This window comes from Triticum dicoccoides, chromosome 7A (genome assembly GCF_002162155.2).
Source record: "Triticum dicoccoides isolate Atlit2015 ecotype Zavitan chromosome 7A, WEW_v2.0, whole genome shotgun sequence".
Taxonomy (NCBI): domain Eukaryota; kingdom Viridiplantae; phylum Streptophyta; class Magnoliopsida; order Poales; family Poaceae; genus Triticum; species Triticum dicoccoides.
The window spans coordinates 21,171,052-21,176,817 of NC_041392.1; the positions used below are offsets into that span (position 1 = coordinate 21,171,052).

A 5,766-nucleotide genomic window follows, 5' to 3' on the forward strand; every position below is an offset into this window, starting at 1 on the left:
AGATATATTGCCATGGTTTCAAATATATGTTTTTTGACAAGGAATATTCGAAACAAGTTTGCCACTTTATGTTCGATAATAATTTTCCACGCCATCCAATGTTTTTACCATGCTTTGTTGAATAAAATTTCCATGGTGTGAAATTTCTAGCCATGGTCCAAAATAATGTACAAACAAATAGGAATTTCAAATGGTTATGTTCAAAATAAATATGTCATGTAGTGTGAAATTAAAATTGCCATGATGAGTAAAACAAAACATTACATGGTCCAGAAAATAGGTTTCCATACATAAACATTGTAATCTTGATTAGGTAATGGATTTTTTCTAAAACAACCATGTGACAAAGCAGAAACTTCTCCAAAATACCATAAAATTGCCATCGTACCTAAAATAAAACTAGCATGGTCAAATTATCAAACTTTCCATGGTATAACGAATAAAATTGACATTGTTTTCAAATTATAATTTTTTTATGCTTACTTCAATAAAACTACTATAGTCTAATTAATTAATTTGCCTTGTTCTAATAAAATAAAAGCCGTGGTATGAATAATAAAAATAGTCATGGTACCTAAAATAAAATTACCTTGGTACAATTGATAAATTTGCAATGGTCTGAATAATATAAAAGCCATGCTATCTATAATAAAAATTTCACATGACAATCTTTATGAATTTTGTTCTCTAAGAAAACACACAGCAACTTTTGGGAAATTGTAAAAGGGTGCATGTCAAAATTTGTGGTTTCTTTCCTTAAAAGGATGGAAATTTTAGGAAATTTCCATGGGCACGTGGCAAAAGTTAGGGATTCTGCTTTGTAAAAACACAACATGTTTTTGAAATTTATAACTTGGGAGATGGAAAATTTAGGAGCTTTGATCTTTAACAAAGATGGCATATGTATCTAATGCATTGGGCAAATGGTAAAACTACGAGATTTGGTCTTTGAAAAAAGATGGAAAATTTAATTTTTTGCCGTGTCTTCAATATAAAAGGATGCCCCCATAATATTCATATTAAACTTGCAATCCTAAGAAACATTCTGCCATGATGAAATAACACTAAACGTTTTCAAACTCATTTAAAAATTACCATATTCTAGAGATCACAATTCTCCCCTAAAATTTCCATGCAATTATTCCAGTAATTTTTACATAAAAAATACCCTGTCCTATAAATTACTTTTTCATAATTTGGCCTTGTAACTATTAGAACATCTCTTAATTTTGCCATGATGTACATCATAAACTTTTTATAAATTTTCCATATGATCATTCCTAATTTTTTCTCTTCTAAATTAGCCATGTTACAATTCATAAATTCTCCATTTCACTTTTACAAATTTCTCTATTTTTTGTTGTGATGTAGTAAACCAATTTGCAATTTTTTAGGGGGCAAATTTTATCGATAACTTGTCATGTGCCATAGAACAGAACCACAAAGCCAACAGCCTAAAAAATGACAGAGACGTGCCATGGCAACACTTAACACACTTGTGCAAACAACACAACAATCCTAGGGTAATCATCTTCCACAACACATACACATGATCAAATTACTATAGCTAACAAATAATATATGAAGATTAACATCAATGTAGCTGCATCCCTAGAGAACATCAAAGGGCACACAACACTATACTACAAGATCTCTTTGACACGAACTAATTGCACACTGATGTTTCAGGAGCGATGCGAAAGTGAAATTCATGCAACGAAACATGATGAGCAGTGGCCTGACCTATATGGATGATGAAGACGGACCTGATCTTAAAGCTGGAGGGGATCGCGCCTACCACCTATTCACCCAAGCAGCCCAGCATGGTCGTCGGTCAAGAATATCATGGTCGCGCGCTCCTCCGGCCGGAGCTCTTCCCCATGGTTGTGAATGGATGAGGAATAGAGATGAGTGGACATCGGTCACGTCCATTTCATCTATGAGCATTCCCATATAGACAACTCAAGAGCGAACAGTTTTTTCTGACATGGCAACTCAACGTGCATCAAGATCGGTGCACTCAATCTAGCGGCCCTAGAGTCGTTCTCTGGGAGGAGCCAGAAATCTGACATTCGCTACATATCATTTCTATAAAAAAATGTCCTCTCTCTTCGATATATAGGCAATGCTAACGAGAACAACAAAACATGATGCTTAAAAACAAAATGACACACTAGCAGCTTTGGTCAAATTAATGGCGAAAAGCAACATATAGGCTAATGACAATCAACACAAACACTGACCAGTAGCAAACAAATTCAGGAAGGTGGCTTGTTTGCTACTAGTAAGTAGTAACACAACACGCATGACAGATGTGTGCATGGATCGGAAGGGCAATCGAGTGAGAATGTACCTAGCGCGCACGTCTTGGCAAGGATCCCCTGCACGCACAGCTGCCCGCCTTAGATGAACACCACGCCGCCCGCCATTGTGACATGCGCCATCTCCTCCGGTTGGTCCAGCTGCATCCGCGCATCAAGCTAAAATTTGTCCAGCCAACAAAAGGAGAGAAATACTCCTACATACACATGATGCACTATATCTCACCCTGTGATCCTGGGAGAGAGGGCCGTCGCAGGAGAGCACGGCGCGAGAGTCGCTGCAGTTGGCCACGATGATGCGACCGCGTACCAAGAGCGCCACCACGGCCGTGGACCCACCTATGGTGCCCCGTGGCACCCCCGACGCCCCCAGCTCGTCCGCCCATGCGAAGCTCCGTGTCAGTGCGGCATTCCAGGTGTGATGCTCCGCCTCTTCATCTTGCAGATGCTCCTTCGGGTAGGCTGCAGCCGCGTGGGCCAGCTTGTCCGCCAGGATTGCGTGCATATGGTCCCTGCACGGCACAGACACCTGCACCACAACGCTCAAACATGTATAGTCAAGGTGGAGTTGGCACGGGTAAGATAGGGGATCTGCGGTTGCCTTACCTCGGGGCCACCGTGGCCGTCAAAGACGGCGAAGAAGTGCATGCACGAGCCGTCAACCCAAGTAAAGAAGGATGGGAGCAACGACACCTTGTCCTCCATGATCGTCTGGTAGCTCCCCAACATCCCAACCGCCCCGTACGTCCCGCGCCACCGGGCGGCAAGTACCACGTCGGGACCCTCCCTTTGTTCGGCTAGCTGAGCGGAGCGGGGGCGGCGTCGGCGTAGGCAGCATTCCTGGGAGCCCAAGGCATGGTCGGCTCCCCCCTCACCGGCCGCGGGAAAGTTGTTGGCGCTGTTGCTGGCCATCACAACGGATTGGTCACACAAAAGAGGAGCAGGTGAGTAGGGCGCGCGCGGGTGCCGAAGCAGTAGAGTATCCCCCTAACAAGCAACCTGCCTAGAGATAGAAAGGGAAGAAACTGAAGGAGGAAGACAGAAATGGACAACCGAAGCAGTGCAGAAGAGGAGGAGCAGGACCCGGTGGAGGAGGAAGCTCTCTCGCTCAGAAAAGGAGGGGGTTATTGAAGGAAATATGCCCTAGAGGTAATACTAGATTTATTATTTATATTTCCTTATATCATGATAAATTTTTATTATTCATGTTAGAATTGTATTAACCAGAAACTTAGAACATGTGTGAATACATAGACAAACAGAGTGTCACTAGTTTGCCTCTACTAGACTAGCTCATTGAATCAATGATGGTTATGTTTCCTAACCATAGGAATGAGTTATCATTTGATTAACGGGATCACATCATTAGAGAATGATGTGATTGACTTGACCCATCCCTTATCTTAGCACGATGATCGTTTAGTTTGTTGCTATTGCTTTCTCCATAACTATACATGTTTCTATGACTATGAGATCATGCAACTCCCGAATACCGGAGGAACACTTTGTGTGTTACCAAACATGACAACATAACTGGGTGATTATAAAGGTGCTCTACAGGTGTCTCCGATGGTGTTTGTTGAGTTGGCATGGATCTAGATTAGGATTTGTCACTTCGATTGTCGACGAGGTATCTTTGGGCCCTCTCGGTAATATACATCACTATGAGCCTTGCAAGCAATGTAGCTAATGTGTTAGTTACGGGATGTAGCATTACGGAACAAGTAAAGAGACTTGCCTGTAACGAGATTGAATTAGGTATTGAGATACCAATGATCGAATCTCGGACAAGTAACATACCGATGACAAAGGGAACAATGTATATCGTTATGAGGCATAACGATAAAGATCTTCGTAGAATATGTAGCAACCAATATGAGCATCCAGGTTCCACTATTGGTTATTGACCGGAGACATGTCTCGGTCATGTTTACATAGTTCTCGAACCCGTAGGGTCCGCACGCTTCACGTTTGGTGACGATCGGTATTACGAGTTTATGTGTTTTGATGTACCGAAGGTAGTTTGGAGTCCCGGATTTGATCACGGACATGACAAGGAGTCTAGAAATGGTCAAGACGTAAATATCGATATTTTGGAAACCTATGTTTGAACATCGGAATGGTTCCGGGTGAAATCGGGAGTATACCGGAGCACCGGGAGGTTACCGGAACCCCCTGGGAGGTATATGGGCCTTAGTGGAAGAGAGGGAAAAGAAGAAAAGGAGGCCCCCCAAGCCCAATCCGAATTGGGAGGGGGCCCGGCCCCCCCTTTCCTTCCTTCTTCCTCCTCCTTCCTTCTCTCCTACAACCAACAAAGGAAGGGGGAATCCTCTCCTGGTGGGAGTAGGACTCCTTGGGGCGCGCCTAGAGAGGCCGCCCCCCTCCCCCTCCTCCACTCCTTTATATACGGGGGAGGGGGGCACCCCATGGACACACAAGTTGATCATTGATCTTTAGCCGTGTGCGGTGCCCCCCTGCACCATAATCCACCTCGGTAATATCGTAGCGATGCTTAGGCAAAGCCCTGTTCTGGTAGGAACATCATCACCATCATCACGTCGTCGTGCTGACGAAGCTCTCGCTCGAAGCTCTACTGGATCGTGAGTTCGTGGGACGTCACCGAGCCGAACGTGTGCAGATTACGGAGGTGCCGTATATTCGGTACTAGATCGGTCGATCGCGAAGGCGTACGACTACATCAACCGCGTTTTCATAACGCTTCCGCTTACGGTCTACGATGGTACGTAGATGATACTCTCCCCTCTTGTTGCTATGCATGACCATGATCTTGCGTGTGTGTAGGGAAAATTTTGAAATTACTGCGTTCCCAACAGTGATATCAGAGCCAGGTTTATGCGTCGATGTTATATGCACGAGTAGAACACAAAGGAGTTGTGGGCGTGGGTATATACATATTGCTTGTCATCACTAGTTGATTCTTGATTCAGCGACATTGTTGGATGAAGCGGCCCAGACCGACATGACGCGTACGCTTACGCGAGACTGATTCTACCGACGTGCTTCACACACAGGTGGCTAGTGAGTGTCTGTTTCTCCAGCTTTAGTTGAATCGGATTCAATGAATAGGGTTCTTTCGGAAGATTAAAAAGCAATGACTATACCGCATTGTGGTTTTTGATGCGTAGGTAAGAACGGTTCTTGCTCAGCCTGTAGCAGCCACGTAAAACTTGCAACAACAAAGTAGAGGACGTCTAACTTGTTTTTGCAGGGCATGTTGTCATGTGATATGGTCAAGACATGATGCTAAATTTTATTGTATGGTATGATCATGTTTTTTAACACAGTTACCGGCAACTAGCAGGAGCCATATGGTTGTCGCTGTATTGTATGAAATGCAATCGCCATGTAATTGCTTTACTTTATCACTAAGCGGTAGCGGTAGTCGTAGAAGCAATAGTTGGCAAGACGACAACGATGCTTCGAT

General features: G+C 43.7%; 1 pseudogene; it reads right to left on the minus strand.

Annotated features, from left to right (window-relative positions):
* Window positions 1-1,594: 1,594 nt before the first annotated feature.
* LOC119332899 lies at window positions 1,595-3,026 on the minus strand (annotated as a pseudogene).
* Between the last annotated feature and the right edge of the window lie 2,740 nt (window positions 3,027-5,766).